Source organism: Telopea speciosissima, chromosome 4, assembly GCF_018873765.1.
Source record: "Telopea speciosissima isolate NSW1024214 ecotype Mountain lineage chromosome 4, Tspe_v1, whole genome shotgun sequence".
NCBI lineage: Eukaryota > Viridiplantae > Streptophyta > Magnoliopsida > Proteales > Proteaceae > Telopea > Telopea speciosissima.
This window is the reverse complement of record NC_057919.1, coordinates 61,665,365-61,675,912: the sequence shown is the minus strand read 5'-3', so window position 1 is coordinate 61,675,912 and position 10,548 is coordinate 61,665,365.

Genomic DNA, 10,548 nt, shown 5'->3' with positions numbered 1-10,548 from the left:
ATTGTGACTTATCTACAATACAATGATGTTCCCCCTCCTTTGACTCTCAACCCTATTTTGGACATCAAAGAACATCCTCCCCCGTCCGCCTATAAATATCAAATGTAGACCCCGGGTAAGACAAAGGGAACTCAATGGACAACTCAAGAACCAAATCTAGATGTAGTTCGACTATGGTCGAAGAACCTTGATTTGGTTCTATCCTTCTTCTTGAACTCATTCATCCCTAATCTCTCATCCTTTGACTGGTTTCCTTGAAAACTTATTTAGACATTGGAGGATCCGACCAGAATCACCTCCGAACCTAAGAGTTTCCATCACTTCTTATTATAGAACAATTCCAATTTATGGAGTCCCTGAGGCTCTGACCAAAAGTGGTGAGCAACCCAGGTTGAAATCTATCGCTTGCATCTTGAGCCTTAAAACTTCATTCTTTCCCTAGTCCTTCAATAGGAAGAGTTTATTAGTGGCATATGTTGTCTTACAAGTTTGTTTCTAGTCCTTATATGTATGGTTTGTTTTTGTTAGCGGCCAGACTTGTCTTGTATCTAATTTTCTTTTTGTCAACGTCAGATAAGGTTTTCCACCATTATATGTCGTTTCTCCCAATTCCATATTTTTTTTTCATTAAACGTCTATTAGAGTATGTTATACATCGAGATTTGTTCCGACATACTTTAAAGGGAAAATTACATGATTAGCTATTTTTGGGTTTTCATTTACAAAACTGTCCTCCCTATGTTTGAGTTAACAAAAATAGACAAAAACAAGTTAAGGTTTACAAAACTGGACAAATTAGTCTCTCCCTCCGACACTTGCTTTTTTGGACATTTTTACCCCTGCCATTGCCTTCTCGCCCAGGCATCTTCCGTTCCCTGCAACCCTACCCTTATCCCAGCCATCGCCATTCTCTGCTACCCCAAGTAACAGAGGAAAAAAAAAAAGAGATTTTTCAGAAGGGAACTGTCGAGGAAGGAAGGAGAGTCACTGTTTCGTCTAGTTTTGTAAAACTAAACTTGTTTTTGTCTATTTTTGTTAATTCAAACATAAGGTGAACAGTTTTGTAAATGAAAACCCAAAAGTAGCTAATCATGTAATTTTCCCTACTTTAAATTCTATCTGACATGCAATGAGGTTGTACTGCTATCAAATGAGCATTGTCCAACATCAGATGAGCATCTTCTGACGTGTCCCCAATGTCAGCGATGTTTCGTTGCATGCCATCCATAATGCATTATTTGGTAACAATTAGTTTTCTATGTCTTCTGCCTAGGGATGTAAACGGATCGGATTCGGATCGGATACGGATCGGATGTGATCGGAGCCGGATATTCCCTGGTCGAATACGGATACCTCTAAACGGATTCGGATGCGGATCGGATTCGGATTTTCGACCATCCGTTTACATCTCTGCCTTGTGTAACCCGGACCTTCCTCCCCCTAGCGGATACAATTCACTCTCAATCCATATCTCTTAGATCATGATTCTCTTTTCATCATATTCTAGAATTTATTTAATCTTCAAAAACCCTTGAAATCATTATTTACTTAATTTTTTATTATTAAGTATTCGGATTTTTTTTCGGACGGATTTTAATCGGAGTATTCGGATTATTTTCCGGATATCTCTAAACGAATACGGATGCCGGATGCGAATTCGGATTCGGATTTCGGTTATCCATTTACATCCCTACTTCTGGCTCTTTGCCTGTGTCTTCTATCGCTTTACGAGAGTTACATCTTTTTGGGTGCTCTTGACAAGTGTTTCTAAGGAATATCCCTCCTCTATAAATAGAGGATGTTACAAATATTTTAAAAGCAATTCTAAAGTGCTCTCTCTCTCAAGAATACATTAGTTGAACATATATTTTTTAAATGGCCAAAAGTTTCTCACTCATTAGCCTCTCTACATAAATCTTATGCTCGTACCAAAAAAAAAAAAAAAAAAAATACATAAATCTTATGCTAGTGAAGAATATTTTTGTTGAACATACATTTTTAAAATAGCCAAAAGTTTCTCGCCCTTTAGCCTCTACATAAGTCTTATGCTAGTGATAAGTAATGTACCACCCAACTCTAAAAGATATTGTCATTAAAAAAATGCACCATTTGTGGTTAGTTTGTTTTAGATAAAATATTTTATAAGAAACGTCTTAAGAGCCAAAAATAATACAAAACTTTGAAAATGACTTCCAATTTACATTTTATAATATTATTTATTTTAAGAACAATAAAGAGATGGTATCTCAATAACTGATTCAAATGCCACAAATACGACAGAAACCTCACCATATCTATATATATTCTTTTCTTATTCATGTCTATTTGATAAAGAATGCATTTTATTGTCACCTTCTTTATCATCGAAACAGTCTTTTTGGAAATAGGGGTAAGGCTGCGTACATTTGATTCTCCCCAGACCCTGTTAAATGCGGGAGCCTTGTGCTATGGGTAAGGTTTATTTTTTTGTTACACCAAGATTTTCTCATAAATAAATGTCACCTAAGTTGAAGAGTCAACAGCCGTCCTAGTATTCATCTTAAACTGGAGGAGGGGTGTAGAGAAAGAAGACAAAAAAAATGAATGGCATGCCCTGCTTGAGCATGATGGAGGAGTAATACGCTAGCCAATCAGCTATTTTATGAAAATTATTTTTTCTTAAATGGCCTAAGACACTGTATTAGAGTCATAATGCTCCTCCATGAAGAATCTCGTAACATCAACAAAACCTAATGAGAAACATTGTTTTGACAAATTGTAGTGAAGTATGAACACACATTTTTTTTGAAGGGAGGTAAAAGGGTAGAAAGATAAGTTCAATGAGAACTCCCAATCAACATTGTGGTTCTCTCTAGCATTAGACTTTGTAAAGTCTTTACACCTTTGGTTGAAGACCAACTCATAAAGTCATGAAGGACGGAGGGTGTACCTCTAAAAAATTACAAATAACCAATAGGGGAAAGGATTCGTGCACGGGAGATTCTGTGCATCGATTGTCAAATAGGGGGCGAGGGTTTTATGATCATTTCAGGTAGACATTTATGCCCATCTAACGATATTCAACCAAGCTGCCAATATTGACAAGTGTTCCTATTCGATTCAGACTTGACACATCAATTCCACGTGGCAGAGTAACACATGGGGAGTTTGTACCTCTTTCCTTATCTTGGTTGTATATTTTTGGGCTTCTACTTTGTAACCATAGTTTCCAAGCAAAAACTTAAAAAGAAAAAGAAGAGGAACCTAAAAAAAAAAAAGAAGAGTCTGGAGGAGGGGATAGGAAACAAATGTATTGCCACATGGGCATAAATGTCGAGTTTCTTGAAAATGTTTGAAAGATATTTAGATATTTAAAAATTCGATAACACTTGTCAATACAAAAGAGTATATAATTGAATAATTTGACCATCAGCAACCCAAGAGCCAAGTTAACCACCAACCGATAGGTCACAATCACCCATATTTTTAGTCACCCATATTCGTTTGGCAAGAAATGAAACAGAAATATAAAAAGTGAAAAATGAAGAAAATTCAATAGATAAAAGTTGGGGAAATGTTTCCTGTGGGGAGTCTGGCCCTTGCATGCACAGGGAAGCATCAATACAAGTGGTATTTTCGCTTTTATGGGGTGGGCAGTCATTTTGTCCCCTCATAGAATTCTTTTTCGCATAAAAGTTTCTTACAAACTCTAATAATTATATGGGAGAAGGTTGGGCATACTGTCAACTATTGATAAGGTAGCGGCATGCATCAATCAGAGGGCTGGACACAGGAGGTAAAGAGAGAACCCGCTTGATAACCTTACGGGAAACAGTTTTTGGTGTTTTTCCATTCTGAGAAACGGAAAAACACTATACAAAGCGCTTGATAACGGAGCGTTTTTGTTAAGTGTTTTGGGAACAGAAATCGAAATTTATGGTCTATGGAAGAGTTTTGACAGAACATCAAATACATGTTCTGACGTTTCTGGGCTGAAATTTACAAAAGTGTGCCCGATAAAAAAGGAGGAAATTTTGGACAAACACTTCACAATACACATCTCTCACTTCTCACTCAACGCTCCTTCAACTTGCAACTCGACCCGTCGACTGGGAAACCAGAGAGAGATGAAGGGGAAATCGTTCCCCATTAAGTTTCTTGCGATGAGTTGAATCTCACATGACCATCTCCATCTCCATCTCCAGCGACTGAAACACAGTTTCCATGCCTCTTGCAATGTGAATCTCGTCTCATGTCCAGCTACTGAAACCAGAGCTCAGATCTTGCATCTCTAGCTTCCTCTTGTGACTGAACTAGAGGAGAAATCTCAGCTCCATCTTCCTCTTGCGATTGAAACCAGAGGTGCCGTGGATCCTCATTGAACTTCTCAAGCTTAGCAGGTAATCTCGGTCTCTCTCTCATACGGTCATACCATCTGATGAAACCCTATTCCAGAAATTCCCCTTTTCTTTCTCTTTGTCGTCTCTCCCAAACCCTCTTTTGTTGCTCCAATCTTTCACTGTTCTCTCTCCTATCGCTCTCCCTCTCGAACTCAAGTTTGTGCAAAGAGAGATAGAGGAGGATGAAAAAACATGTGGTTCTTCACCAAGCTCAGGTGGTTTTAGCGGACATTGATGTCTTTATTTTGTTGATTTGAAGAATCTAATGTTCGAAAATTGGGGTTTTGAATTCATTCATAATAGCATTTTTTTCTTAAACAAGATATGTGAACATATTTTGCTTAATTATTGGAAGATGTGAATGATCTTTGTGTATGAATTTTCCACACACACTGCTCATCTAAAAACGTTTCCAGAACAAGTTTACCAAGCAAGTCAAAAGCGGTTTCTCAACACAGAAACGAAAAAAACTCTTCTGCTGTTTCTCAACACAGAAACAACAGTACGGTTATCAAGCGGGTACAGAGTCATTTTAAAATGGGGAGGAGAGAGGATAAAACATGTTGCCTAGCCTCTTCCCTAATTCTAGAAAGAAACTTTGTGAGTAAGAGAACAAATTTCACCATTCTTAAGCCGGTTTCAAATTCGAAAGAAAAATATTCATTTTGTATTCTTTCTATTCCTAACAAATAATCAGTAAAGCAAAATGGTCCTACGTTTCTTTTCTATTCATATCTTGCCAAACAAACACGGCACTAGAGTTGTACCAACTATATACCCATGGTATTAAATTGAATGCTCTCAGCCACTTGATAGTTGTTCATACTCCATACATGGAAGGCTGCTTGGACTTTCTGCATAAATTCCTTGGGATGACAAAAACATGGAAGCCGCTTGATCTTCGGGATTAGGATCCTCTCCAATGAGGTAGCCAACTGCTAGGATGCTTGGCACACATCCCGGTGTGTGCCCAATCAATGTATCCAAACAGCCCAGCCATTAGATGCTCATTGGACGCTCATTGAGCGATGTCCTCATTGGAGAGGATCTAAATTTCTTTGGAATGACAAAAACTAATATTTATCGAATACAATTCCAAAAAAAAAAAAAAAATCTATCGAATAAAATGAATGTCATTAAAAAAAAGGACGCATCATATTGTCATCAAAGTGTGAAATGGGGTTTACATTAAAAATAAAAAGTGCAAAATGAGAAGTTGTAACATTCTTTGATTGCCATGTGTCATCTTTGCAAAGACTGCATTTCGTTGCAAGGGAAAGTAAAGGGAAAAATAGAAAAATAATAAAATAGTGTTATTCTCAAACTTAGAAAAGAAACTTTTATAATTATTATTCTCACACGATTATTTCACTAACTCTAAATTAATCTATTTTCAGTTATTAAATTTCATTTTACTTTACATGTTACATGTAAAATGTATCGTTATTAAATATGATAAAATTTAAACAATTTATGAAATCATGTATGGTAATGATTACAAAAGTTTTCTTTATAGATTTAAAAATTTTATATTCCTTTTCTTTAATTTCCTCTGCAACAAAATGGAACCAAAGCTATTTATGTCACGGAAAAAAAGAGTTTTCCAAGCAGGAGATGTCAATCCCTAGCCCTCCTAGGAGCGATGCAGTCAATTGGCATGCCACCGACCAACTGAGCTAACTGTTGTTTGCAAGAATGTGTTATATTAAAAGGGCAAAAAAATTAAGGTTATAATTTCTTTGGGAAAATGGTTTCTGTAGGGAAGCGTGGCACCTATGCCTAGATACATGGGACGAAATGACCACCCCGCTCCCATGAAATTTGAAATGACATCCAAGTTGATGCTTACGTGTGCACTCCCATTGGGCCCCTCATGCTTGGGCCAGATTTCTCCAATTTCTTTTTCAACATCATTAGTTACAACTTACAACAAGATTTTTCTCTTAGATAAATAATAATAAAAAGCACGTTGTCGTTGATAATGGAATAGAATAATTTATTGCAAAACTATAACATGGATATTGTAAGAAAACAATAATAAATAAGATTGTCTAATTGACACCTCTATAGATGTATTTAGAACTTAACACCTTCTATTGATCACTATTTGTCTTATTTTAAAAAATTCTAAGTCAGGGGTAACAATATAATTTCAAGTATATATTGAAAATGACTTATCATTATGTTATTATCAAAAGATGTCATACATTTTTCAAATACACGTGTGAAAATGATTACTCTCATTGACGATAAAATGTCTTGTATTAAGAAGGTAAAAGAATAAGATTACAAATTATTTGACACCTTAGAAATGTCAATAAGAACATCTCATAATAAAAAGGAAAGAGAGAGTTTTCAATGACATTAGTATGGAAAGAAATTCTCACACCACACCAATCAGGGCATTGGAATCAATTTAATAAGTAGGAAAATCAACATGGCCATGGAGGAGATAGAATGTCAAGGATATAAGGCACTGTTTGTTTAGAGGGGAGTTCCGTGAGGTGAAAAATGCTGATATGACACTTCAAAATCCCACCCCAATCTTGTTTGGTTAATTTGGGATAGTAAACCTATAAAAACTCAAGAGACATCATTAATTGCTTTGTCTACTGATGTGGCACTTTAAAATCCTACTTCTTTACTATCCAAAGTCCCACCAATTTATTCATGAGAAAATTTTTTTACCTCAACATTTTCACTTAACAACATCTCACCAACATGTGGATCCCATCTTCCCAACAATCCCACCCCACCTTCTCTCTAAACAAAGAGGGCCTAACAGGGTGGGAGAAAATATTCCCAAATTAATAGCGCAGTGATTCTTTAACCTACAAAGACACCATCATTGATAATACAATAAAATAATTTAATACAAAACCAAAGCTCTCTGCTCACACCAACATAGACCATCCATCCTATCCAAATAATAATAATAATAATAATAATAATAACAAAGACCATTTAACTAATAAATTGAGAAAACCAAGCCTACATATAAGGGAATGAGAACACCACTTGGTCGTGCAATGCACGCTGCCTTTGTGCCTTGACACAATGGCACACAATGACTACCACACCCCCTTGAAACCCTGAAAATGACCAAGGAAGTGGGTCATTTCGTAAATCCCTGGAGCAGCGTGTCTGACGCAACCGAGGGACGTACTTTCTCCTTAAATATAAATATATATAAAAAATAAATAAAAAAAAACAAAAAGCTTTGTGTGTGATTTTTCTTTTATTTTTTTGATAAAAGGTTTTGTGCATGATCATGAACACAATTGTTGGATGAGACATGAGGGTCTATGGTGCACTAACTTAATCTCCATCCGGCGACGTCTATATGCATGGTCGTGCACCATGAACGATATACTTTTTCAAAAGAAAAAATCAAACCCACTTATCCGTCAGCCATGTGGTGCCTTGAGATTACCACTGATGGGATATTACATTACTACAAATTGGGATGATAATTGTTGGTTTTAACTAATATCGCTATCAATGTCCAATAATGTTGAGTTTTTTTCTTAGTAGCAAAGTTGAAAACTGATTCTGCTCTCTCAAAGTCAATAACTAATATTTTTCCTTACAAAATCAATGCTTGGATAACCACCGATCTTGGCTATCTACTCGACTTTTCTTCCCTCCTCTCAAATTCATTGCACCACATGCTTTTTGTTTTTGATTTTTTCGGGTTGGGGTTGGGGTTGGGGTTGGGTTTGGGGGGAGAAGAACGCCACCAAAAGGGTGTGCAAAATGATCGTTGCATCCCTCGAACGTTAGAAATGATCAAGGGTGTATTGGTCATTTTATGTACGCCTATGTCAGGGGGTAGGTGTAACGTGTCTGATGCGACTGGGTGGCATTCTTCTTTACATGAAATAACTTTGTTACCCTTATATGTACGAACTTGTCTCTTGTGCAGTCGTGGTGGGAGCTGCACAGATTCAATACCAAAATCACCCCAAATACAAGGGGGAGGTGGTATGGGACCCACTTGTGAAATGATTATCTTACCCTTATTTTTGCTGTCGTTTAGCGGTGCTGCACTTGTGCAGCTGCCGCCATGGCTATACAAGATCTTTTTACTATATGTACGAACTCTTTTTGTCGCATGGTTGCACCTCATTGGTGAGCCCTCCCTGTTTTTGAAAGGTCCTACTTTATCCTAAGGAAGGGGAGGTGTGAACTAGGAGGTTTGAACTCAAGATATCGTGATAGCAATGGGTTTTCACACACCACATACTACCAAGTGCGCTAGACACTTGTTCAAAAAAAATTATCTTTTGGGGATGTGAGCCCTCCTATGTTGCTTGTTAGAAACTCTTTCCTATGTTTTCAAAACTTATTATTTAATGAATCTCAATCAAGTTAAGTGTCCACTAGGGTTGGTAACATTGTGGTCCCAAGACATTAACCCTTTTTGATAATCTCTTAATAATATTTTACCTATGGTGGGCACCAAATCACCAATCATCTCAACATGCAATTAAAAGCGCCTTACACTATCACAAAAAAGTCTTTGATCCTAACACTAAGGAATGGATTTAATCTAATTTTTCAAAAAAGTATGGTTATAATAGAGTGCTAATGCACAAATTATTCCACACGTATAAATTAGCATAAAGTTTGATCCTGTTTTATCTCTTTTGGCAAATGCAAGAAAAAGAGTCCATTGACCTCTTCCACATAGTGATATTAGAGAAATAACATGAACATGCCCCTCATGAAACGGGCCGGTACAACTAATGGTTTCAAGAATCGGAATTGGATCGGATCGGTCAAATCGACAATGATCGATCTGGCCAGTATGATTTTGCTCTATTTCCAACTGATTTGGATCAGAATTGGCACTCATCGATTCAATCCCCAATTCCGCTATCCAAAACCTTGGTAACAAGGGAGTGTTGCGCGGATTTGGCTCCTCTCCTTGGTGGGCATCGCCCAATGAGTGCCCAATGAGGCATCTGATGGCTGGGCTGTGTTGCAAACATCCCAGCATATGTCCAGTCAGCCATCGGGATGTGTGTGGTCCAGCCCAGCCGTTGGATACCTCATTGGGCACTCATTGGGTGATACCCTCCAAGGAGAGGAGCCCAATCCTAGGCTTTACTCTCTTACTCCTCCGATCTCAATCTCCAAGCTTCCCAATGACTTCTCACTTGTACGAAATTGGGCACAGCCTATGCTAATGGGCTTGTGACATCTATACACTGAATCGTCAAATAACACCCGTTAAGAAGGCCCAGGCTTATATGAATCGGCCCATAGGGTGCCCCATCTTCAAGAAGGCCCAACTGAAAGACCCATTGACCTATGCTGCTCATCTTCAAATACCACACGTTAGGAAGGCCCAAGCTTAAATGCATCGATCCAAGTCTACAATCATATCACAAGGAGAAACAAAAACTTTGGGATAAGGATTGATAAGGTCAATAATTTTGAAGATAAAATAGAAAAGTTCAATATGATATATGCTATAAAGTTGTTTGAGATGGACCATAAGGATTTAGACATACACATTTGATAGACAAAACACCCAAATCAATTGTCCATGTTGTAGAAGAGTTGAGAACCATATAGCTTGGAGAGAATCTACATTTTCTTTTGGGTGCTAAAGCCCAAAGGGGGGGAAAAACATTCACTCAAGTGAGGTAAAAATGGATTTACATTATCCAAGAGGTCCTCTGGAAAAGAAGACACCCAAAGCCCACGACGGGATACGAAAGAGCCCACTTTGAAATAGCATGGGTAAGACCATTGTTCGGCCTACCAATATACACAAATACTATAAGAGACAAAGCAGCCTTTCAAGGTGACATGTCATATGCACATAACAATGGTGGATATACTATAGAGAGAGAGAGAGAGAGAGAGAGAGAGAGAAAAAGAGAGATATTAAGGCAATTTACTATAACCAAGCATTCCGAATAAATGGCGACATGCAAAAAAGCCAACCTGAAGAATCGAAAAGAGAGCCAATTTGATCGCTATAGCTTCACCCACCACAACTGGCATGAGAACCAGATGATCAAAAACAATCAGCCTAATTGTCTTCCATTGATCAAGAATAATACATCCAACACCCACAGCTCACAGTTTGGAGGCAGTCGAGGCATTCGTGAAGATAGATAAGGTCTTGAGAGGAGGAGGATGAGGAACCCGAAAT